Source organism: Doryrhamphus excisus, chromosome 8 (assembly GCF_030265055.1).
Source record: "Doryrhamphus excisus isolate RoL2022-K1 chromosome 8, RoL_Dexc_1.0, whole genome shotgun sequence".
Taxonomy (NCBI): Eukaryota; Metazoa; Chordata; class Actinopteri; order Syngnathiformes; family Syngnathidae; genus Doryrhamphus; species Doryrhamphus excisus.
In genome coordinates this window covers 7058941-7085837 of record NC_080473.1, presented here as the reverse complement: position 1 = coordinate 7085837, position 26897 = coordinate 7058941, and the positions used below count along the sequence as shown (strand labels likewise).

Below are 26897 nucleotides of genomic sequence, written 5' to 3'. Positions count from 1 at the left end.
CAAGTAAAGTTGGGTTCCAAGGAGAAACCGGATTTCTAATTTGGAAGTAGTGATGTGTGAGCCCACTGATTCCGCCCAATCCGCACATCGCTAGTTAAAAATACCATTGCCTCTCTGTTGCTAAGTAAAACAGAGTCAAACCTTGGTTTGTGATCGCCTCAGTTTACATATAATTCAGTTTGTGACGCAAATGTTGCCTTTCTTCTTGTACACTGTCCCGGTTATTGCTTATTCCGCCATCTTGGATCAAACACCTAACACCGAATTTCACGGTACTCCGCCCTGTCCACAGGGGAACATATTGCCTGAAAAACATTTGTGTCCACACAGTGTCAGATCTGTAAATAGTCACGGCCCCACAGAGCTAAATGACAAACACATGCCCATAAGTTCTGGAATTACTTCTGCAAGATACATTGGAATAAAAGACGAAACATATTAGCAGAATGTCGCTGGGAATCATGCCAGTCGAAATATTTGATCGGCTTTTCAGCTTGTTGGCTGTGGTGGGGACAGGGCGGGACGTCATCCTTCTCAGAAAGTAATGTTTGGCTTGTTTATACGGCAACAAAAAGGCGCCATTGTCAGAAAAATGGAATGGAATGGAATGGCCTTTATTGTCATTATACAAGATGTACAACAAAATTGGAGAGCTTCTCTTTTCAGTGCAGTAGTCAAGTTTAAAAAAACAAAAAAGTATATAAAGTAGAGTAAAAGGACAATTTAACAACATATATACAAGATATATACAAAAAAAATACCATTCTTGTGTGAATGAAAGGCTTGGCTTTTTGTAGCTTTCAGACTTTTGGAACAAATTCCTAAAGACAATACAACAACCTTTTGTACATTGCCTTGTAGGGCCGTGCATAGACCTTTGGAGGGGCAGGTGCTCAAAGTTCAAAGGGGGGCACATGGACTCCCTCTCACACACACACACTTTGACCAAAAGGGGCGGGACTATCCACCCAAATGGAGAGCTGTGACCTATACCAGCATATTTATGAGTCAAATTGCACATTGAGTAGAATCATTTGTTCACGTTGGCCAGTCTGCACCAACATGGACGATACTCCCTGCCTTCCCCGCCCCTCAACAACGTAACCTTGCTAACGCCTGATGAACAGAAGTCTACATCTGACTTGTCCTTCAATATTTTTGAACTAATAACAGGCCATAGTCTACCAGGAATCAGCACTAATTGATCAATTACATTCTTCCACACTGCGATCATAGCGAGGCTAGAACCCGATGTAGTGAGGGATAACATATACAACGTAAACGATGCCATTAGCGAAGGATGTTGCCAAGTTAAGCTTTGATTTTCACTCCTCACTGGCAATTGTGGAGGTGCTAATGTTTTGGGGCGTCCCCGGCCTCGGGCGTTAAACGGGGCATAGCCAACAGGAGGCTGGTGCTCTTGTTTAGTGCTCACATGCAGAACGGTGCATTTTGTCGTCATGTGGAGAGACATCATGGCAAAAGACTCAGTGCCCTTCGAGCGTCGGCGTGCCTTGCTGTGAAGCGGCGAACAAAAGTGCTGTTTGTCCTTGATGACGGCTGCAGATGTGAAGCGTGGCTCTGCAGAATGCAAACAGACCACCCTGACAGCCGCAGTTGGGGAGTCCTTCATCAATCATGGCGGCGCTCGTCTGTTTGTGTGTTTGTGGACAACGTCATGGTTACCGCTGACCCTTTTCCTCAACTCAAATTCCTAAACGATTGCAGCATTTTCTGGATGAGTTGCTTGTCTGAGTTGTACAGTGGAACCCGTTTATGATGATGACCCTCGGATGGACTGACTGACTTCAACATAAGCGGTTGTCAACATAACAGATGGACCATAATAGAGGATTTCGTAACCAAGGCAGTTTGTTGACATCGTTTTACTCCATTTGTGCTCATATTTCATTGACAAATAAAAATGGTCAAACATAAGCAGGCACGTTTTAGTAGCAAGAAGAAGACGATGGGACTCCATGAGTTGGTCAACCATGACAATTAGCAATTAGCATGATGGCAATAAATACAAAACCAACGTCCACCAAACTCTGCAGAGGGGTGGCACATGGAAGAAGGAAGGTTTACTGTTTGTTGCCGATCTGGGTAAAGGTTCGATACAGGAATTTATTCTTGCAGGTTCTTGCAGGTTCTCCACTACGACATCAAAAATAATGGCATCCTCGCATGGGACCTCGCTCCCCATCAATAGATTTTAGTTAATGAGGTGATGTTTCAAAAACATGAACTTGCTGATTATTATTTGGATTGATTACTATCATGTTCTTACTTTATCACATTGGAACTACTACGACCAACCCATTGATTCCATCGGTCGGGAAATTGGGATCACCCGAGGCTCAGTATATACTGTACATATTTGCTTTACTTTTACTGTAAATAGCTGCTAAGTTACATGTTTACAGCTCACAGAGTCAATGGTTATTATTTTTGGTTATTATTATTGGTTGGTTGTGTCTTGCCTCTTGTCTTCTTCCTTTTCTGTGTGATGTTTTTTTAAAGCTCTTTCCCTGAGTAAGAGCGGTAGATTTCTGTAAATATTTCTGAAGTACTGGGAAGTACTTTGTCAGCTCTGTTATTACACTACTTGATAAGTAAAGTGTTAGCGCTTCCTCACAGACTATGCAGCAATTTGTTCCATGCCTCAGCAATGAAAGCTCAATATTGGCTGACATTGTTGATCGAAACCGATACCGATGTTGGCCGATATCACCTTTGAATGCCAATATCAGGTCGATGACTATCAGCGCCTGATAATATCGGACATTCCTAATATTGTTTTAAGAATTCATTTCATACTGTAGTTCATCATTAATTGATTCAATAATTGAAATGAATGAAATACTAATTGAACAGGGGAATAATTGGCATGCATGATTATTAATGCCAGTTTTATTTCAAATGGGTCTTCATGTTTATTAATACCGTGAGGGCTAGCTTATATTTCAGTGTCCATCCATCTCGTGCAAGTGCAGGTTGACACCACTTCAAATTAGAACATCACTATTAAAAAATATGTCAGCTTTGTCAATAATTTGGTCATACTTCTTTCTTCAGATTGTCTGCAAAATCAGTCTCTGGCAGGGATTCCACTGAAGATGTTTTAGCAGCGCAAACATGGGACATGGGACGTTCCACTGAGGGATTTCTTCATGGAGTCACATGTTTGCGTTTGAGCGACCTGTTTTTGATGTGTGTGTGTGTGTGTGTGTGTGTGTGTGGGAGTTTGATGAGCAGATGAAGGAGCAGTTAGCATGCGGTCACACTCTGTAAGATTACAGCCCAAGCCGCGAGTCGCTGTGTGTGTGTGTGTATTCATCAATTCCTTTAGCATGGCATGCTTCACAGAACATAGGATGGACACGACAGCCAGAGAGCCATGCGTGAAATTGTAATTCTCAAATCACACCTCGTCCGAGGAAGACGGTGGCGATTGGTTGCCTGCATGATGACATTTGGAGAATAAAGGTGTTAAACGGCATCAAAAACCTGGCAAAGTGGTAGAGACAGGAGGGACTTTCACTGTTTGTGCTAGCCGCACTGGAAAGGGAGCCGTCTACTGACTGACTCACCTTGGAAGCCATGCTCAAAGTCAGCCTCTTTTGTTATGGACATTATGGCCACGATGGACGTTATGGCCGTTATGGATGTTATGGACATTATGGCCGTTATGGCCGTTATGGACGTTATGGCCGTTATAGACGTTATGGCTGTGATGGACGTTATGGCCGTTATGGACGTTATGGTCGTTATAGATGTTATGCCCGTTATGGACATTATGGCCGTTATGGACATTATGGCCACGATGGACGTTATGGCCGTTAAGGATGTTATGGACGTTATGGTCGTTATGGACGTTATGGTCGTTATAGATGTTATGCCCGTTATGGACATTATGGCCGTTATGGACATTATGGCCACGATGGACGTTATGGCCGTTAAGGATGTTATGGACGTTATGGTCGTTATAGATGTTATGCCCGTTATGGACATTATGGCCGTTATGGACATTATGGCCACGATGGACGTTATGGCCGTTAAGGATGTTATGGACGTTATGGACGTTATGGCCATTATGGCCGTTATGGACACTATGGACTTTATGGACATTATAGCCGTTATGGACATTATGACCATTATGGCCGTTATGGAGGTTATGGACATTATAGACATTATGGCCGTTATGGCCATTATGGACATTATGAGCATTATGGACGTTATGGCCGTTATGGACATTATGGACTGGTGCGCCGCCATGCCCACCTCAGCACAGTCCAGTCTACCAAATTGGCAGCGTACAGTGGTGCGCTGGACCAAATCATCACTGTGTAGGCAGGGCCACGCTGCGCCACGTATTTTGCTGCCAATTCTGATTCAACGTGAGTGAAATCGGACGCAAAGCAACCACACAGATTAGCTGTAATTTTTTAAATTCCTTCCTCAAGAACTACTGCAATTTTGTGTACCTTGTAGTAAAGTAGTAAACCGAAGACACACTAGTAGACTCTTTAATAGGAGCACAACATTTGACACACTTTAACCGCGTTATTATGAGCGATAGAGTGTTGCGTTCAAACACACCATGTACTGTAATTCACAGTACTCGGCAAGGTGGAAATAAGGTTGAATGTAGAAAGTTGTGCGTGGGTCATTTGGTGCTAATGTACACCAGTTCATACGCAAACAGAAGGCAAAGAGAGCATGAAAGAATTGTCTTCCTGCTTTTCAGGCGTGCCCTAAATCAGTTACACACCACAGTCTTGTCACAATGGTCTTATTTTCTTTAAATTCATTCATTCATTCATTTTCTACCGCTTTTTCCTCACGAGGGTCGCGGGGGGTGCTGGAGCCTATCCCAGCTGTCTTCGGGCGAGAGGCGGGGTACACCCTGGACTGGTGGCCAGCCAATCACAGGGCACATATAGACAAACAACCATTCACACTCACATTCATACCTATGGACAATTTGGAGTCGCCAATTAACCTAGCATGTTTTTGGAATGTGGGAGGAAACCGGAGTACCCGGAGAAAACCCACGCATGCACGGGGAGAACATGCAAACTCCACACAGAGATGGCTGAGAGTGAAATTGAACCCTGATCTCCTAGCTGTGAGGTCTGCATGCTAACCACTCGACCGCCGTGCCGCCCCTTTAAATTCAAATGTCATGAAATGTAATAGGTTGTTGCATGATCAAAATTGCCTTTTATTCGGGGAGATTTGGTAAAAATGACAAGGCTATGACTTCCGACTTGACTCAATGTGTCTTGTTGTGACTTGAGACCCGACTTGAACTCAAGACTTGAAATTAAGAACTCGAGACCCGTCTCGTGTTGTCCTGTGCTTTTGAGATTGTATTTAATAGAAAGAATGACAACTCCTTTCTTTCGTCAACAATTGTTTAGCTTTCCTGCATCACCCTGCCGGTGATGCATCCAGATGCTTCTCTTTTAGTGCTGCACGGGGGGACACAATGAAGAAAATACTAGTCGTGAATGTGTCTGTATCCAAGCTTAAATAAGATGCATTGTGCGTGTTCACGCCACTGTGACCCAGGTGTACCATAAGCAAGTGCACCAACGTCGCTTTTAAATGAGGCATTCAGATACTTGCTACATGGATAAATATGCGTAGGGTGCTCTTCAGTGTGGAGATGAGCACAAATGACTGAAGTGAGCCACTTATATCAACGTTGCTGATTTTTCTTGGTGCCAAAAAGTCTTAAAGTAGGTCACGGAGTTGACTTATTCCCCCAGAGAATCGGATATAGCGTTTGTCTTTCATTTAGAGGGATATAATTGACCTCAAAATGGCTTTCATGGTTTTCTAGCATAATTCCCTAAATATACATTGCAAAGAGTGCTTAGCTCTCCCGAAATATGAATTCTTCATCATGTCAAGGCGTTTCGGGGAATTACAGCAGCAAAAGGGGGACAGACTCCTTAATTACTTCTATTCTTACTTCCTGTTGGTGTGAATACAGGAAATCCACCTTTTTTCAATCATTCATTCATTTTCTACCGCTTTTTCCTCACAAGGGTTGCGGGGGTGCTGGAGCCTATCCCAGCTGTCTTTGGGCGAGAAGCGGGGTACACCCTGGACTGGTCGCCAGCCCCCACCTTTTTTCACTGACTGTCAATTACATTAGTGGCGCCCCCGGTGGATTGTGTTGGAAATGCTACCATGCGTGTAATTGTATGACTACGATTGGATTGTATATAACCAATTGTATATAATGATCGGACACACGCGATGGCCAGTTCATTGACACTGTTCATTGTTTCGACCGCGTTCCTGCAAAAAACTGCACCTGTTTATGTCTGACATCGGGATTCCTGGAATAGCAGCCTTGTATTCCAAGCACTGTTATGTGAGAAATTTCAAGTCAGTGTATTTGGCAGAAAGGCGACACAGTTGTGGTGTTTTGCTAAATGTTTTGTGCAGCCGTTCCAAAACAGAAGAGTTAAGTTTCGCTGCATCAACAGCACTTTTGCTGGTTGGACCCAAATCGTATACTCAATTTTGCCTTGATTGCTTTGAGACGCAATTTATCACCAATTAGTTCCACGCAATTGATGGCGTACTTAATGATCAATTAATTGACTAAACAGTTATTAAGCACATCTGCAGCTGCAGCTGTCGACTTAAGGTGCTATTAGGGCGGTCTTAGGGAAGCCCCCCCCCTCCTTTTGTTCACTCTGAACTCCCCTGACATTACTCGGTTACTCTCTCTTCTACGCAATATCATTTATTGACGATAACCGGCATAAGCCACCAGCTGCTAGAGCAGCACTTCCTGTGCGAGTTCACGCCATTATGACACAAAGATCCAGGCACAGTGAGGGGTAACTACCGCTGTGGCTAAAGGGAAACAAACTCCACCAGTCTACTCCACGGACATGTCTCCATGGTCGTGTTTTGTTTTCTTCTTCTTACGGGTGGTGGGAGTCGACTGGCAAACTGCTTTGAGGCGCATTACAGCACCTAACGTCAGGACGGGGGTGTGACACAGTGTTACAAACGTGATACGGCAACCGGATCAGGATGATGTTGTTATCCAAAAATACATGGATCGGCAGCCGATCCCAATCCTGAAGATTAGTTGGGGGCATCTCTACTATGTACGAAAATATAGTATTTATGAATAAGGAAATCTACTTTACTGGGACCAGTGAACCACAACAAGGAATGGCCCCGCCCATCCAAAGGGATGTTTGCCATTGTGTAGCCTGTTTATTGTTGGCATGGAATGTTGAAGAAATAAAATCAAAGACTAAAAAAACAGAAATTAAAAATCGAACAAAAAGCTCCCAATGTAGAGAAAAAGCTGAAATGAAATAGACTTTTTTTAGGCTTTTTACAAAATAAACCAAATCTACATGAAAATATCAAATATCAAATTCTTTGCATGCGGTCCTTGCTGGACAACAGCGGCATACACCATCTAGTCCGCATGGATCACATTGATTAGATATCAGATATTAGATATGAGATATTTCTCTAGAGACTCTGCGGTAAGGATGACGTCTGACCTCGAGCCAGGAGGATGCGGTCAACACGATAGTTGGCTGGAGGTCTCAGGCGCCAGGACGGGACTGTTTGGTTCCGTCGCCCACCTGTGAAAGCTGTCCTGGTCTTTTTAGCTCCATGGTGATAAACAGCAATAATGGTCAGCAGCGGGGTGGGGATCATTTGAGTTAATGATCTGTGATAGATTGCTTGTGTACTTTGTGTACTTGTGTACTCATGGTCACTGAGGAGACCAGAAATTGACACATTAGATGGAAAACGATTTGATTTGTGTATCTTTAGCACTAGAATGCCTGACTACCATTTCAATAATTCAAGCACACCGCCTCATCCAAGCTATAAAGACATAGATTATATGAAAGGTCGTGTTCCTGCCTGTCATTATTGCAAATGACTACACTGGCTAAACATAAACATTTGTCAGAGTGTAAAGATGCCAACGGTCTTTAAAGAGACAGTCTGGTGAAAAACACGTGTCCCGCCTTTAAAGGATCAGCTTTAAGCATCAGGCTTATGGAAAAGAACAGAAAGAAAAATACTAAGAATAATATCTCGGGTGTCACAAGACAAAAGTTCTGGTGGGTTGCTACCATGAATGGTAAATAAACATCTTATTGAAGTGGCAGGATTGGAAGTGCTTCCAACCTGAAGACTAATTCAATCTACCTGGGGGGGGTCCAGGCATCAGAGGATGTTTCCCAGTTGAACAGCTGCTGTGCCGAGTTATAAAGGACTTATTATGCTTATTTTTCCATCTTTGGCATGGGCCTCCTATGGAGCAGCTACACATCATATGATATTTGATATTTGATCTTTTCCTGTTTAAATTTATCCCTGATGCGTTCCTTCAGCGCATGCTGAGATATGACGTAACACGCAGCTAGAGACGTTCCCCAGTTTTCAAAATGGAGGCCAGCAATCAGCACTGGACTTTTGTGGAAAGTTTGTTTCCAAACCATTTCAAGACTGGACGGACAAAAAACTGGCAACACGGAGTTATTCCAACAAGTGGAAGAAAAGCTCGGGGAAGTCGGTATCACGTGATGTTGATGTTCAAGTCTTACTGGGCATGCCCCATTGACTATTCTGTGCATGTAGACCAGAGATTGGAATATTCCTTTCCATGGATACCGCTGTTTTTGGAAAAGTCATTCGGAAAGACACAAAGGCGAAAGAGAAATAGCGCTTGTTGGGATGACAGTAAAAGCACGTGAGGGAATTTAGTATTGTTATTATAATGATTATTTATTAGTCTTGGCTAGCGTGATGGATTTGCTTGAACTGCTGTGTTTGTCAAAGAGGACAGAATAAAAGTTGCATTTTGAAAGGCGTGCATCTTGCCATACAGTGTGTGTGTGTGTGTGTGTGAGTGTGTGTAAAAGAGTGTTTGGAAGTGAAGTACAAGCTGTAGCCTGACTGTTAACTACAGTATGTTGGCAAAGTCCTACTCCTATTGGATACTGACTGTTTTTTAGCACTCCTTTTTTCCCAAGTTTTTCCAAGTTTTCCAATTGATGTTGTCTTTAACTTAAAGGAAAGCGACTATCCATAGGAATATTAAACACTTTAAAATTATCATTTAAGGTACACTTATTTGAGATACCAAATAGTTCAAGCTGTGAATAATTGTGATTAATTATGATTTAACTATGAACAACATATAATTAACCGTGAATAAATGTGATATCGACCAGTCCAGGGTGTACCCTGCCTCTCGCCCGAAGACAGCTGGGATAGGCTCCAGCACCCCCCGCGATCCTCGTGAGGATAAGCGATACAAAATGAATGAATGAATGAATAAATGTGATTATCATGCCTGATATTTTGTTATATTAACATAACAGCCGTCTCAAAAAATAAAATAATGCAAAATTCATGTTAGTGAGTTGGGTGTCTGGTGACACCCCCTGTAATGAAATGAGTAAAAGTACGTTTTCCATGCTTGATGCAAATTAACCCCTGACCTCCGTCTGTTCCTCCGCAGGTTCCCTTCAAGTCAAGCAGCAGGAGGAGCATCCGGAGCACCGCCATTGTGGTGATTGTGTGGGTGAGTTCTGACTTGGACTTAAATACGTCCTCTCATTGTCCTCTCAGTGCCTGGCGACCGGGACGGAATGAATGGCCTCTTGTCAGATGTCATATGCAGGATCTCACGTTAGTATTATCAATAAAAACATAAATCTGTGGGGATCCCCTGTATCGGCCCACGGGGAGATATGCCGCAGTCAGAACTACGTCACCCGCTTCTCCTCGCCTCTCAGTCGCATTAGGCGTGCCGTGTTCCCACATAGGTGCTCACCCGGGGGGACACTGATAGCTTTGGGCTGGCCTCGGGGGCTGTGCCAGTGGGAGTGGTCTCCATTATCAGAGCTGCTGCTTTGCCACCCGGAAGCTACACCAGCATCTTCATCTCCTCCTCCTCCTCCTCCTCCTTCCCTCCTGCAGATTTCATTTCTTGCCCCAACAGGGAAATTCTCCCTCTGAGGAGCGACGGCTGCTCTGTGAACACAGATGGAGGATTCATCTGAGAGATGCTTTGATAAAGCTGTGAATGTCAGGATGATTTTCTTGTCTCCTTCCCAAAGCTACCTTCCATATGAACCCGGAGCCGAGGCATGGTTCAAGGAGATACAGGATTTGAGGTCTCCACGCAGCTCCGGTCTTGGTGCCCAGCACATAGCGACCCCTGAGAGAACACCATGGTTTTACTTACCTTTGTACTGCAAAACACAATGCACACGTGGTACCTTATATTTCAGCGTTTATTCTTTTTTGTCCAGATGTCGTTAAACTTGAAACATCCTGGCCATTTTTTACCAAGCTAGGTGATGGGGTTTGTAACCCTGATGTTGATCTTGCCTTCTTAGGTTATATGGCTTTTATTACGGATCCGGGTCAGTTATTATAATCCGTGAGGATCGTCCATGTCCACATTTATTTTTATAGGTCATTATTTTTCGCATATTTTATGATATTAGTAGCATGTATAACAGACAAATGGCCAATTACTAAGTCCTGTCTATGCCTGTGCAAAGCCGCTTTGCTTGGTAGCAGCCATGATTTTGAAAGGTGGGCACCAAATTTCATGGTGGTCCATCCACTCTAAGGTGGGGCTATCAAAAGGCGGCCTGCTGCTGTCTTTGTTGACCCACATGAAGACCAACATGCCGAGATCGAGTGAAAATATGGTTTTTCTTCCGATTCTGTGTGGAAGTGGTACGTTTTTGGCTTTTTTGTCCTCCTTTCTCACAGTTTGGAACACTTTCTTAATTCAGAATAAGTCAATTGGTGAGGTTAACTATTTATGCTAGCAGAGGGGGCGTCTATTATGTCCCTGCAGGTATCCCATAGCCTGTGCAAAAGTGATGAAAACGATGAGTGACTACTGTGGTGTTAGTTCATGCCTACAGGGCTTTAATAATATTACCACCCCACAGGTTTTCTATGCTCTAAGTACTAAAATATTCTGTTTATTAATATGTCTGGAACCAACTAACCGCGTCAAAACTAGGGGAAAATATGATGAGAATAAAGTCATAATCACAAGAAGAAAATTCACAAGGGGAAAGCTGAAATACAGCAGTTGGAAAATGACACACTGCCCCCATGAGAGCCTGTGCTTAATGGAAGCAGAGGTTTCCATGTTAGTGTGCAGCGTCTACAATAAACATAAAGCCGTGTGTTTACTTCACGTTGACTTGACACGGGAGGCAGGTTATAGTTGATATATCTAAAATGGTCCCCTTTTGTTCTGCTGATACACGCCACGTCACGGCCACAGAGACCCTGCCGCTAAATGTAGCCGCTATTGAACCAGATTGTTTTCCTAGGGCTGAGGTTTACGTAGCGAGGCACCATGAGAGGAAATTGATCGCGGAGTTGACAGGCTGGCAGGATGCTTTTATGCACAGTGGGAGTGTCTGCCTGCAGCACTGAAACAGGCTGCATCAGCTAATCCGGCGTGGTTTAAAATAGAAAGTTAATGGTCCGCAATATGAGCAATAAAGAAACATTGGCTTGCGTTGTTTTTTTACCTGGATATAGGACGTACAATGTTTCTTAATGAACTCAACAGAGCGTCCAATTAGGATTGGATTTTCTTCAATGCATCTCCCCTGAGATTATTTAGCCCAAAATGTTGTCTTGTACTTCAAAAAGCATTTTAGAGTTTGGAAATAGGTGATGCAGTCACTGCTTTAACTTCCACTTCGTCTTTGTGAGGAGTTTTTAGTCTGTGAGGAGTGTTCATTAGCTTGAATCAAGCTACTTAAAGTGACAGCGTGAGCCCGGGTTTGTTGTTGAATCATTCGGCTCAGTATGGCAGCATGCAGGGAAAGGCAGACGCTGATTTAGGGAAGAGTTCTTTTCTCAATAGCAGAGGAATAGCAGATGATACCCCTTCCAGCTCCTTCCAACATCAAGCACATTTCTTGTTGTGCTCCTGATCCTTGAACTGAATCGGAGTTGTTCAACTGAGCTGTGGAAATGTCAACGTGCTTTTGACAGTCACAGTGTCAGCAGCCGTACCTCGGTCTCCGTTATTAACTCATTAACTGCCAGTCACTTCTAAAGAAGAGAGCTCCACACTGCTGAACTTTAAAGACCCTCAAGTCAAGTGAAGTCAAGCCAAGTCAATTTTATTTTATTTGTACAGTCCTTAATCACAAAAAAGCCTCAAAGGGCTCAGAATATTGAGTTGCCGAAATTCATACTGTAAACATGGAAACTATGGAAAGAAACTTTAGACCAGGGGTCTCAAACTCGCGGCCCGCAGGGTGCTAGTTTGAGGCCCCCGCCTTAATAGTTTGATATGGATGCCGTATGGTTTCATGAACCCAGAAATAACAGCTTAAAGCTGCATGCACACCGGACACAATTGACGCGATTTTGCCCCGCCCATACGCAAGCGAATGAGCCCGCCTGTTTTGCTTTTTCTCTCATCATCCATGACTGAGATCAAAACATTGAAAAAGTGTTTTTTTTTTTTGAAAACCTGATGTGGCCCAGCCTCACCCAGACCCTAGCTCCAATGGCCCTCAAGTAAAGAGACTTTGAGATCCCTGCTTTAGACCTCTTTGGGTCTTTAATAAACTGGCAGTAGAACAGAGCGTAGTTTCAGTGAAACCTGATTTTGACCAAAAAGCAGAGAAAATTTGCTTTTTCAGTAGAGAAGCAAATTCAAGCAGAACGGTGACTGTCGTCCATATCGTCGTTTTAGTGATACCTCAGCTGTTTACTTCCATCAAACAACAAAAACCGCAGGAAAAAATGATTTTGATGCCAAAATAAGCACATTCAGGCAGAGATTTAGAAGCTCATACAAAACAACACAACATAATCATGTACTGTATTTACAGATGTGTTTGAACTATTTACAGATGTGTGCAAACGGTTTATAGACGAATAACAACAACAATGACATCACCTATCCTTCGCGATCCCGACAGGTCCACAAACTTTCAGCGTTAGCTGCCTGTATTTCTTTCTCCTATATGTCGCCATGTTACTCTCTGTGTCACAGCTGATTGGAGAAAAATAGAAATGCACAGCTCCTACCGGGGCACGCCCCTATAAAGAAGTCTGGCTCACTGTGATGTCACAGGGAGCCAATGTTCAAAAATCTCTCTGAAATCTTTCAGGATTCACTTTCACTTTGGCTTGGTTCAACACAAGAATACAATATTTATAGGTCAGAAAAGTGGAACAGCATCATAGGTTGCCTTTCAAAAAGAATTAGTACACTGGAATTTAGGGTAATACCACAAGATTCAACACACAAAACAGTAAAATACCAAAATTTATAAAGAAAACTGGGACTGGTTTACATGTACTCACACTTTGATGGTTGATGTTAAACTTCCTGGACGGGGCCCGAGCTGGAGATATGTAGAATAAGGACAACAGAAATTTAACATAATGGCCCACCCAAAGCCAAACAAGCCTAATGTCTTTGGAAATTGCCACTAAGCCCCCCCTCCCAACACACACACACACATCAAAACTTCAATTTCTGACTTGAGTTTGAGTTCATGCAAATAGCTGTTTTGATGTCTTTTGTTGGCATCTGGCACTTCTCAGGGAGCTATAATTAAACGCGAGGGGGGGGGGGGGCAACTCTCCTTCATTGGATGTCATAGTGAGGAATGGCTGTTGCAAAGCACATGATGTTAATGCAAACAGCTACATCTCACACACAACACACAACAATGGTTGGCGTGAGAATTGGGATTCATCTACATTACCGCCATGAAAAAAAAGACAATTTGTATCAATCCAATCCACTTTATTCATATAGTGTATTGTATAAACACAGTTTCCAAAGTGCTGCGCCATGTAGTAAAACGATAAATGATAAAAAGTAAAGGTACAAATTAGCAATAAATATAATACATTGGAAAATTGGAAAATACATTGGGCGGCACGGCGGTCGAGTGGTTAGCGCGCAGACCTCACAGCTAGGAGACCATGGTTCAATCCCACCCTCGGCCATCTCTGTGTGGAGTTTGCATGTTCTCCCCGTGTTCCCGGTCCGGGTACTCCGGTTTCCTCCCACATTCCAAAAACATGCTAGGTTAATTGGTGACTACAAATTGTCCATAGGTATGAATGTGAGTGTGAATGGTTGTTTGTCTATATGTGCCCTGTGATTGGCTGGCGACCAGTCCAGGGTGTACCTTGCCTCTCACCCGAAGACAGCTGGGATAGGCTCCAGCAACCCCTGCGACCCTGGTGAGGAAAAAGCGTTAGAAAATGAATGAATGAATGAAAAAACACAATCAAATAACTAAAAAGAAAACAACAAATGACACAGGAGACATTGGGGGGGGGTTGGGATGGGTTCCACAGCTTGGGGCAGAGTACAGAAAGTCCTGGTTTCCCCTGGTCTTAGACCCCGCTAGTTGGAGCTGGCCTTCCAACCTCAATGTGTGAGGAGCTGGAGCGTAAATTTGGACGAGGTTCGAGATGCAGTGTGGGGCCAGCCCTTTCAAAGCCCAAAAGCAAACAATCAAATCTTAACATCGATTCTAAAACCAACAGGCAGCACATGGAGAATATGTCCTGTGTTCGCTGGTCTTCATTTCTTTATCTTGTCATGTTTGTCATGTTTTCTCTCTCACCGGCTAGCTGGATGGTGTGCAGACCCTGGTCCTCTGGAGATCTCAGGGACAGGTTGAAGATGAGGTGCGTAAAAGCCTTGGCACTGCAAAGTCCAATATGGAATAGCTCCAATAGTCGAGTGGAAGATGTTAAACACATCGAGAAGAGACGCTGGGCTTCACTCTGTTGACATTTTCAATACATTGTAATAATTCATAATTCATTGTTAACACCAGTAATGCTGAATTTATATAAAAATAGGCTATTTCTAACAAAACCAGACATACTCAGCAGCAGCTGTGGGCAACCCCTGTACTCACAATGGTACAGTCTTCATCACATGACATTTTCAGATGATTCAACTGAAAAAATGATTGTTGAATCAGATCCCCCCAAATGGAGTCATTGGGTGCGAGTATGCTAACCTACCCAGTAACGCTGCCTGAACCCCAGGACACCCAAATCATGTACATGGGTGGAATTGGAGAATTGGAGATTGCATTCATCACTGCCCATCATAGTAATCATCATCATATCATCATAAAATCATCATACTAATTCCATGACATCAAGTCAGATGTGTCATATACATGCTGGAAATTCCCATCTTGGTTAGATTATGATACATGCTAATTGTTTGTTTGGCTGGCGTTGTTACGTAATACACACTGTGGTATGGAGTTCTGTGCCTCTGTGTGCAATTCCAAAATTGATTTCAAGTTATGATAAGAACTATAATGCACGGTGTGTGCTAATGTTTTACTGTAGCAGATGGGCAACGTCAAATCGGTTATCTATGGTATCTCTCTATTGATCTGTCCGTCCGTCCGACCGACCGTCCATCTACCGTGTGGTGCAAGATAGTTGCCAGCGTGTGTTTCCGCAGCGACTACTTTCCTATTCAGTCTACTTTCTTCAAATTCTGCCTGAAAATTGGTAGCGTGGTAAACACTAGTTAATATATTGTAAATCATTCCCGGAACTACGCCATGCAGGCAGTGTTAATTATGGAATTGTGGAGGAATGTCTTTCTGACAACTATCCAGGATGACCCAGTCGGCAACATACGGTTGTACTCAAGGCCTGGACCGGGACTCCATCTGTTGGATTGTTTATCTTACATTACCATTCATTCGTGGCGAGTACCTATACATGTTTTACTTAAAAATGTGTTTAACATGGGCGGCACGGCGGTCTAGTGGTTAGTGCGCAGACCTCACAGCTAGGAGACCAGGGTTCAATTGCACCCTCGGCCATCTCTGTGTGGAGTTTGCATGTTCTCCCCGTGTTTTCTCCGGGTACTCCGGTTTCCTCCCACATTCCAAAAACATGCTAGGTTAATTGGCGACTCCAAATTGTCCATAGGTATGAATGTGAGTGTGAATGGTTGTTTGTCTATATGTGCCCTGTGATTGGCTGGCGACCAGTCCAGGGTGTACCCCGCCTCTCGCCCCCAAAGACAGCTGGGATAGGCTCCAGCACCCCCGCGACCCTCGTGAGGAAAAGCGGTAGAAAATGAATGAATGAATGAATGTGTTTAATGTGCACATCTTTCATTTTCCAACTTCCGGGGCCTACGTAGAAAGAAACGTGATTGGCCAGCGGCATCACATGTCAAACACATTTTAATTACCCAGGTGGTCTCAGAAGCAATGAATGAATGTGTAAGCTTTATTTTGATATTTGGTCTGGCTAAAGATCTAAAGATGATGTTGCTTTTCTTGTAAGTATTTCATGTTTGGTTGGAGTATTTCAACCAAGACATCCATTTCAAAAGCTGACCATCTATCACCCTTGAAAGATTTTGAGCGCTGCACTCCATCCCTACAATAAATATTTGATGCTGTATTTCATTTATTCACTCAGCAGGTGTCAACCCCCAGCTTTGCACCCACAGCAAATCCCCCAATCTGACAGCATCCTCGGGCTAATTCTCCTATGTCATCATTAAAGAGTGGCTACTCTGTCAGAGTTTGCAGTCCGGTTGGGGCTGAGGGGGGGTTGGATACACATCTTTGATGACCAACAGATTATGATGAAGAGGTGAGCAAACGACGCCGCAGCAGGAAGACTTAGCACCTCGCTTGGCGGCAAAATGGCTGTCTGATCTGAGAAACGAGCTTCAAGTGGGTCCTAATCCACTTCAATCCGTGTTCGCCTGCTGTGAAGTACAGCTCTCGATTTAAAAATAACATAAAAGGCATATCACATGTAGTTGGTGATGTGCCAATATACTGTATTTTATCTGCATGTATTAGTTTTGTAACCCAGTTGTGGATGTAACCCAGATGCTGCGTTCACTGACACACAGCATAATGAGATCCAGTGGGATTACTATCTTTACATTTTGTCCGATGTTGAAATGGTGCAGATGCTTAAATGGGGTTACTTTCCGAAAACATATCAGGGATTTCATTGTTTTATTCTTATGGAATTTTGTGACCTTCAAGTTGAACAGAATAGTAATTTCAATACTTCAGTAATATCGATGAAATGATAACTAAGTTATACCTTCGCCAATATGAAATTGAATCCAATGCACGGCACCTCGCTCACCGTGACTGTGATTGGTGGATCACGAGGACATCACTTTGCCGTTGTGGAGAGACCCATAGCGACCTATAGTGTTGCCGTGCCGGAATTGAGCGTCAAGCCTTCCAAATATGTTCCTAGTCTGTACTACAAACTCTGTCAGCATTCATTTAGCAGCAAAATCATTTCAAGCATTTTAAACAAGATCAACCTGAGCCTGTTAAAACATCCACCCATCTTCTATGCCCCTTATCCTCACTAGGGTCGCGGGTATGCTGGAGCCTATCCCAGCTGACTCCGGATATATTTTTGTAAAGATGTGTCTTGCTCTGAACCCCCCTAAAATTCTGGCCCCGCTACTCAGCTCTTTCTGTGTTCAGTCAGTAAAAAGGATGTGATGAAAAGTCAACTAAGTGTTGATTTATTAATTTCCTTGGTCATTTATTATGATTTTGGATTGTTGTGTATTTTTTTGTATCTGGAACGGATTCACCCGATTTACATGATTCCTGTGGCACAAATTGCTTTGGTTTTAGTTAAACCTAGTGGAACAGATTGGGAACAAAAACCCAGATATTGTAATGGTAATGGTAATGGTTTTATTTCATTTGAACATGCATCAGATTACAATTGAGCGCATCCCATAATCAGTTCCCACTTCCACATGTCCAAAAGGAGTAGGAAGAAGCAAAGCTTATTAAATCCTACCCCTCCATCTGGTACTTTTACAATCAGTAACTGTTACATTTGTTCACTTCCTGCTTTCCTAATATGGTTTAAGGTTTTTTTTTGTGACAAAAAGGCAGAAGTAGTTGAGCAATTATCACCTGCCCCCCATTTAACACCCGGTCGTCCTTGCGGTTTGGGTCAGTAAAGGCCCCCGAGTACTACTCACTTCCTTCATAAAGGCCTTGAAGAGGTTAGCGAGTGCGGTGGACTTTGTGGTTTTGGTGATTTCTGTCCGTGTTGCAAACAGCAGCTCTTCTTGTTACACTTTATGGGGGTCCTGTCAGCGCTCCTCTTTGACTCATTTGGTGTTCAACTAGATGGAAGCCTCAGCCACATCCCATTCCATGTACAGCCAACTATGAATAAAATCATAAATACATAACCAACAGAATGAATTGGGTTGACTGAAGGATACTCTTACTAAGCAACCCTTATAATGGGCACATGAGCAATATGGGACATGCTGTACAGTAGCAGCCATATAAGAGGGTTACCGTGGCAACCACAGCCTTGAACATCTCCAAGCAACAAACACTTGGTGGCGAGGTGACAGGAAATGAGTGAGCCGCTAATGTTAGCTCCAGTGTTCGTACAGCGGCGGGGGTCTTTTTCATCTTGCCTCTAAATGCCACCATAGCCGCTTAAAAAGCATCAAGATGTAACATTTTATTTTCAGGGGCACAGGGAAGTGGACAAATGACATCGTTGTAAGGGTAGTCATTTTTTAAAACGTTCGGCTGACAATGCTTTCATTCAGCGGAGCATAAACATGCATGTGATACCCGAGTCACACTCGAGGTTAATCGGCCACTCCAAATTGTCCATAGGTATGAATGTGAGTGTGAATGGTTGTTTGTTTATATGTGCCCTGTGATTGGCTGGCGACCAGTCCAGGGTGTACTCTGCCTCTCGCCCGAAGACAGCTGGGATAGGCTCCAGCACCCCCCGTGACCCTCGTGAGGAAAAGTGGCAGAAAATGAATGAATGAATGGTAAATCGGCTAAAACGAGTTTATGCTGTTTATGTAGTTTATGCTGCCAGCCGTGACCAACTAGCTCCAGCAGTTCGGCCTCATTTCTGGAGGTGACGTCATCGGGGTAAGAGCGGGTCAATAAACATGGCGGTGTCTGTGTTTACAGTGCTTGGTGCAAACATTTGAGCAATGTGTCAATAGTTTGAGGAGGGTGAAACATTTGGAAATAAAAAAGAGACAGCAAAGGGGTCGGCAACCCCGCAACTCCAGAGCCGCATGTGGCACCCCTTGCAATGTGCAAATATTTTGAAAAGAATAAAAAATAGTCTACTTTTGATAATGTATCCTGGCAGAGTTGTCACTGGTGACATCACTGGTTCATTCCCCTTTTCTGTTTAGCTAGCATCCTATCACAAAACTACTTGGAACTGCTTGTTACCCTGCACTTCTGTTTCTTCTATTCTGTCTGTTGAACTGATAAAATTACTTCTGGGGGCTTCGGACTCTTTTTCTTCAGTGGGTGAGGGGCAAAATGGCTCTTTGGATAGTAAAGGTTGCTGACCCCTGGCCTAGCATAGCAACAGCACGAATATTGATTGTTCATTACATCTCTGCTTGTGTGTGTGTGTGTGTGTGTGTGTACATGCCACACATGTACGTGAGTGACAACCATGACCTTAATTGGCTGCCGGACCAGCTAATGTGCACTGGGCTAGCATTAGCAATTAGTGGCATACAACTGCAGTGCCTTGAATGCAGCACACTAGCGACATTCTTGCTTTTCCATTTCTATTCATGTGTGTTAAACCATTGGCATGCATTGGATACACAATAGCCCTGGAACTGATGGAGAAGGCACGTTGCTAGCTAGGAGTGACAGAAGCACGCACCTCGCTGTTGTAGTTCCATGAAGGAAGCGTTCTCACAGTAGTGCCTTTTTGGGGTATTTTAATGGAGAATTGTCATCCAGACCTTGCGTCTTCCTCGCTCTTTGTTCAGCAGACCTCAGAATAACAAAGTGTCAACATTTGATAGATGATGCTGAAATGGAGCACCGTTACAATATGAGATGAAATGTGTGACAGACAGCATGTTCACATTTGAAATAAGCCCCCCCCTTCATTTTGCGGCACAACACGAGGTGCTATAAATTATTCAGGCGCTCCCCAATGACGGGACCATTTAAAGCGGCTCACTTGCATCTGACTGGGACGTATTCCTCTGCCGTATAGTTCCATATTACAGCACGGATGGGCTGTAAAACAGCAGCCACTGTAGACCCATGTGACCTCTGAGTAGCATTTGTACTTCCTTTATTCCTTCCCTGTACGGCGCTGCACAGCTTCTAATCGTAAACATGCAGGATAACAAAATGAGTGTGAAGGGGGAAGGGATGCCGGGGATTTGATGTGAATAACGTAGTATGGTTCTACTTGATGTAAATAACGAGGTATGGTTCTATTTGATGTAAATAACCAGGTGAAGTGTGGTTCTATTTGATGTAAATAACGTAGTGTGGTTCTATTTGCTGTGAATAACGAGGTGTAGTGTGGTTCTATTTGATGGAGTAAATAACGAGGTGAAGTATGGTTCTATTTGATGTAAATAACATAGTATGGTTCTACTTGATGTAAATAACGAGGTGAAGTATGGTTCTATTTGATGTAAATAACCAGGTGAAGTGTGGTTCTATTTGGTGTAAATAACGTAGTGTGGTTCTCAGGGCTCGACAATAACGTTGTACCGATGGCCCGGGGCAAGTTAAAACAAAATTCGGGCAAGTAAATCCAATCATTAATATTCCCTTCGGGCAAGTGCACTTTAGCATGCCGTACTGCCAAGAGTTTTTTTTAAAGCGGTTCTTGTTGGGTGTTGGTAAAACTCGGACTGCGTAATTCCGGTGGTAATTTGCAAACCAATCCTTGCAAATCTTGAAATGGACCAATCAGAATCGTTTATTTAGACCGCGGTCCGTAATCCACAATCCGCGTTTTACCCACACCCGTTCTTGTTCGCGATCAACCAATCAGCGATCGTTTTACTAGGAAAACATCTATCATGGCGTCCCTGCCAACATCGTCTAATTCTTCAACAACTTCTGAAGGAAAACACCAAAAAGTGATGAAACAGTGCCTCCTAAACAAGTATTTTATTAGCGGCAGCAAATCAAATGATGGCAAAGGTGAGTGAATCACATTGCTGTGACAATTTGAAGTGGTCACAATGAAACACCACCCATTAGATCCAATACCAAGTGCTGATTTTGCACAAGCTACAAAACCTAGCGGTTTCATTTCTCTGTGTATTTTTCTCACCTTTGCTTCACAAATTATTGTTTGACCATTGAGCATTTTTTCTGAGCATTTCTTTCTAAAAACACTTTACTAGTACACAAATGTGTCAAATGTTTCATTGAGGTGTACAACTTAAATAAATATCACTGCTTACTACGACTACCATGTGTAAGGTAGCATGGCTTGCCATGTTAACATACATCTCCACAAATTTTCAGACATTCCTCCAAATACAATGCATCAGTACTATTATCTGATGAATTATCAGCATATATTGATATATGATATCATTATGGCAGTCTTTTCATTTTACATGGGGCAAGTTCGGGCAAGTAGTTCTCACCTTAAGGATTCCCCATGGGCAAGTCATTTTTGTTTTTAACGTAGAGCCCTGGTTCTATTTGCTGTAAATAACAAGGTATAGTATGGTTCTATTTGATGTAAATAACGAGGTGAAGTGTGGTTCTATTTGATGTCAATAACATAGTATGGTTCTATTTGCTGTAAATAACGAGGTGTAGTGTGGTTCTATTTGATGTAGTAAATAACAAGGTGAAGTATGGTTGTATTTCATGTAAATAACGAGGTGAAGTGTGGTTCTATTTGATGTAGTAAATAACAAGGTGAAGTATGGTTGTATTTCATGTAAATAACGAGGTGAAGTGTGGTTCTATTTGATGTAAATAACAAGGTGAACTATGGTTGTATTTGATGCAAATAACAAGGTGAAGTGCGGTTCTATTTGATGTAAACAACGAGGTGAAGTGGATTGATGGATTTTCTTGGCATGAGAGCAATGCCCAAAGAGTCTGGAGAGTATTATGTCTCTAATGAAACAAACCTGAATGCCCCGCCCAGCCATAAACATAATGTATAACTCGTGTACTATAACCAAGTACATCTAAGCGAATGGCAGACAGACTTCAGCAGTTTTATTTGTACTTTGGTGGAATGGCTGTGAGTGCATGCGGCCATCACGGGAGATACAAAGTGAGGTGAAGTCCACTCACTTTTAACAAAGACATTGGCTAAATAAATGGATCAATGAAGCCTCTGATGACTTTCTCACTTTGATACCATCTGACAGCCTCAATTCTTCGCCCTGAATCCAAATTGAGAACTTCTGTCGACATTTGTGTGTGTGTGTGTGTGTGTGTGCCCAAGTGTGAATTCACCAGCTATGTTTTATTTATAATAATGTGTCTGTGAGGTTTCTTCCATCGTGTCATATCCATGAAGGTTTAGTCAGGAATAACCTGACATATCGCTAGCTATCTAAACGGCTTCCGAGTGAGGGTTCAGGTCATGTCGCTAGTTTCCCAGTATGAGTGTGGAGGGCGGACAGTGGCCTCGTACACCGAGTGCCCCCTTGAGTGGCGGCTGTTCCACTTTGACATAGATGACCCATTTCAATGCGGCTGCATTTCTCCCTGGACAATTAGGACGTGCAGAAGGTCCGAGGTCTACACGGCAGTTGCGTTCCTGACAACTGTATCCGAGGTCCAGTTGTGTGTGAGTAAACTAAATAGCATCCAAATGTACTCCTAATTCACTCCCACAGTACACAGAACACAAGAAGTATGTACATAAAAGCAGTAAACAACTGAAACATCTAACTCAACATGGAGGCAAAACAGTAAATCTACAGAATGTCTTTCTTCTGGAGTGTGTAGGCAGGCTCCATCACCTTCAGCTGTTTTTGATGATATCTAGCTTATATATTCTGCCTTTATAATAGATCATTTACACATCTTGGTGTTATCTTCACGGTGCCAAATTGAATGTTTGCCCTCCATAGCATAGCAAGGGTATGCAAGGTGATCTAAAGAGCAGGAAGTAAAAGGTAGAACAGTAACGAGAAACACCGAACTCAAACACAACACTGGCTTGGGTACCGACAACACCGATACACATACAGTACTTTGGGAAATAAATACAAACAATACCATACACTAATTGCCAAACCAAATGCATGAAATACTTCTGTTACACAATACCAGATGATCATCGTTACGATGGAACCCTGCCGTATTGTGGCTCGATCATCGCTCCCTCGCTCCAGGGATGGAGAAGGCTCGGTCCCCCCAAGAAGAGACAAATGTCAGGGTAACCGGCCTATTCTTTGGCTGGCCCGCTGTTCCCTTACTCAAATTAGAATTAAGATCTGTACACAACGATGCCCATATTTGCTCCCTAATCGTCTTTTTCAATGACTTCCCTGTCATCCAAGTTCAGCACAGGTAAATGAATGAGTCGCCCGAGTCTAGGGCTATCTGTTCCACCGGCGGACTCTAAATAAGCTTTTCATTATAGCGTGATCATAGCGTCTTGGCTTCGAATGGTTAGCTATGGTTGCTTACGTGTTATTCAAATGTGAGGCCCGGCTGCTTGGAGAGCAGAACTGAACTCCACTTCAATCTGATTAAGCTGTGTTTCTTTCCCGGCATCTTCTCCTTCTGGCAAGCAAATTGAAGCAAGCTGACCTTTCATCAGCTACAAATAGCAAACTGGAGTGTTTAAGCCTCAAGTGGTACACCCGTTAAATTCAATTAATGAGGTGAAGAGCGTTAGTGCAGGTGACGTTGTCATCGTCACTGCCAGGCGCTAGCTGGCATTTTTTTTTCTGTCCACTGACGTGCGTTGATGACATTTGAGTGTGTCATACAGGGACGTGGGGGCTTAAATGTTTTCAACTTTGGGCTCCCGTCAGCACACAGTCAAAACAAACTATCCCATTGGAATCTTTGAAAGGGAATTCAAAGAGAAAACTTTGACTGTCTTTATTATAATACTTTTATAGATTGTGCAAGTGATCATACAAGAATAAAGATGCTAAGCTTGTGTATAATGTAGTAAACCCAAGTGAAGTAAAAATACTTATACTATGAAAACAGATGCACATGAGCGAGGGAAAGGAAGTAATAGTTAATTGGATGCCGGCCCGATACGAGGAATATTGACGTCACACAAATAAATACAATAACATAAACAAATAGAGAAGCAGAGAGTCTTCGGTATTGAATTAGTTAAGTTTATAAATATTATTTATTGCTATATTCCCACAAATGTTCCTTTTCCTGAAATGACTCTCTTCAGCCCTCTGATTGGCCATTTTAGTTTGGAGATCCTGACTGCTTGCACATCCCGTTTTATAATTTTATCAATACAGGACAAGATGGTCAACGTGTGACAATTTGGGTTTCATTTGCTGACTCTTCAGTCTGTATCAACAGACCCATTCCTCTAAAAATGTTTCTTCATGAGCAGACAAAGATGGGAACGTGACTCACAGCCTCCAGCAGCAAGAATTCTCCGTCTTTCAACACGTTTAAGGCTAAATCGTCTGAAGGCCAGTAGCTGTGACACGCACCCGTTTTCCAGGCTTCCAAGCATGATGACCCGGTCATTGTGGTCAGAGCGTAGTGTCAGCTGCTCCCGCTGACATCTACATGGATTCAAACAGAGCAATCACGCACAAAAACATCAAGAAGGTCAGCACAAGGAAAACACAGCACGGAAATGTCGAAATCCCAAGTTAAACCTTGCCACAGAAGCCGCAGTATGGCACGCAGATCTCCAACGACACGTTTGCATATTGCATCAAGTGACATTTTGTCAGTGTAATTTCTGGCTGGAAAAGGATAGATTTGTAGAAGGCGATGTTAACTTTTCATGGAGTCCCAGTATCCCACTAGAGGTGACTTGCTCCACTCCACACGACTTCATATCCATTATAGATGGCAAAGGGAGCCGTGCCAGCAGTCTTGGTATGTTTACAACTGTCAGATGCACCAGGAGGAGTCACTGAGAAGCCTGCAAAATAACAAAATAAGCCTTTCTTACAAGAGCTGGAAGACTGAGAGGAGCGTGCTGGAGCGTTATTTACCAAGGTCCACCAATAATACATGAAGTGATACGTACACGTGTGGACATGGGATCACACCTTGCATATGACGGCAAGGCCGTGGTGGGCATTCTCTCGTCATTTCACACAGCGCATTCATTGTGAAATGTGAATATTAAACTGGAAGTTTTTGTTGGTCATTAACAGGAGTTCTATGAGATGAAATACATTTAATATGCGCATATGATTAAAGACGGTGTTTGTGTATTGCATATCTTATGCAGTACTTCATTTGTACGAGTGTCCATGTTCGCAGTGAATTATATGCAAAATGGGTATTTTTCTCCATCAATGGTATCGCTACCTGGAAGATACTATGGACACATTGTTGTCCATCAATGTACTGCACTGTACTTCAATCAGTACTGGTACTCGAGATCTCCAAAAATGAAGAAGTAGAAGTCAAATGAAGGGGTGAGTTTACTGCCGTTTTGCTGATTAGGGTGGCTAAATGAGATTATATAGAGATGCCCCATATTGGCTTTTCCTCCGACATTTGGTATTGGTCACCGCATCTCATCATCAACCGCCATCAATGTATAATGGACACACACACAAACAGGAAAAAAGACAAATACGGCAATATGCGATACAAATGATGGGAAAAGTGCCTAATGCTACATGTGATTCCAATCGATAGGTGGGTACCCAGTCAGGGTACGATACAGTTCAGGTCTTCTTGATGATGTAGTTTTATCACCAAGCGTCCCTGACACCGGTTGTCAAAATGTAGCTCACTGAGAAATTCAGTATTATGTAGTACATTTGCAGTAGGCACATTTTATTAAGTTTGTGGAAAATTTATTACATTTGTGGGATTATTACATTCAAAGCTGCAGATTTGTATTACGTTTGTGGGGAGTTATTACGTTTACGGGTGTAATAGTGCCCCCCCCCCCCAAAAAAAAACATTTTCTGCTGGATTTACACCCCTGATTAAAATCTGAAGTCAGTTTTAGGGATTTTGATGAATTTTGGTTTATTAAAAGTGAGGATTCTTGTTGTTTAGTTTTGTGAGCCCCGACACAAACATCACGAGACAGACCTCCATCGTGAAAGGGAAGTAAAGTGCTGAGGAACAAACGCTACCAACAGCTAATTCCCTACTCGCTATCTGATTGAACTAAAAGAAAAGCCAATAAGGCAAATAAAATTACATTGATTCAAAAATCACTGAAAAAATAAAGAGGCAGCTGTGAAAATCAGATAAAGTCTTTATATTCCTCCTTCGGCTCCTCAGAAACGGTCTTATTAAACCTCGCTCCCCCTTCTTGCTGTCCTTATCCTGACAGGCATGCTTTTAAAGTCGGACATCGTTGCCAGAAGGAAGCACAAATGACCGACTATTTGCAGGACAGGAAGTGAAAGGAGTTTGCTTTTCAATGTGACGCGATGACAGCTCTTGGCTGTGCAGAAGCATAAGGCCCGATTGGATGGGGAGGTCACAGTTGGTATTACCTCCTCCCGTTAGAAATGGCCAGACCAAGATGGAGGAATTTGGGAAACCTGTCATTCAATCGTTCATCATTCAATCATTCATCGAATCACTCAGTATCAAGTGTGTACAATTACGCAAACCTCCATCTGTCCATCCATTTTCTGCTGCTTGTCGGGTCCGCGTTGTGGGGGCAGCAGTCTCAGTAGGGAAGTCCAGACTTCCCGGTTTCCAGCCACCTCTTCCGGTTCCACCGTGGGACGCCATGGCGATCCCAGGACAACGGCGAGACAATCCCTTTAGCGTGTCCTGGATCTACCCAAACACCTTCTCCCGGATGGGCATGCCCAGAACCCCTCACTAGGGAGGTGTCCAGGATAA

The 26897-nt window shown here is 43.1% G+C and overlaps 1 protein-coding gene across 4 annotated transcripts in view; it reads left to right on the top strand.

Moving 5' to 3' along the window:
- lrfn1 (leucine rich repeat and fibronectin type III domain containing 1) overlaps window positions 1-26897 on the top strand; it is a 183411-nt gene that overhangs the window by 116998 nt on the left and 39516 nt on the right. For 3 of the 4 annotated variants that reach the window (XM_058079190.1, XM_058079188.1, XM_058079189.1), the window contains one exon: window positions 9536-9598. The gene's annotated coding sequence lies outside the window, so the exon portion shown is untranslated. Of the gene's footprint in view, window positions 1-9535; window positions 9599-14721; window positions 14734-26897 lie in introns of those variants that run through there. The other variant, XM_058079191.1, reaches the window with a different exon arrangement.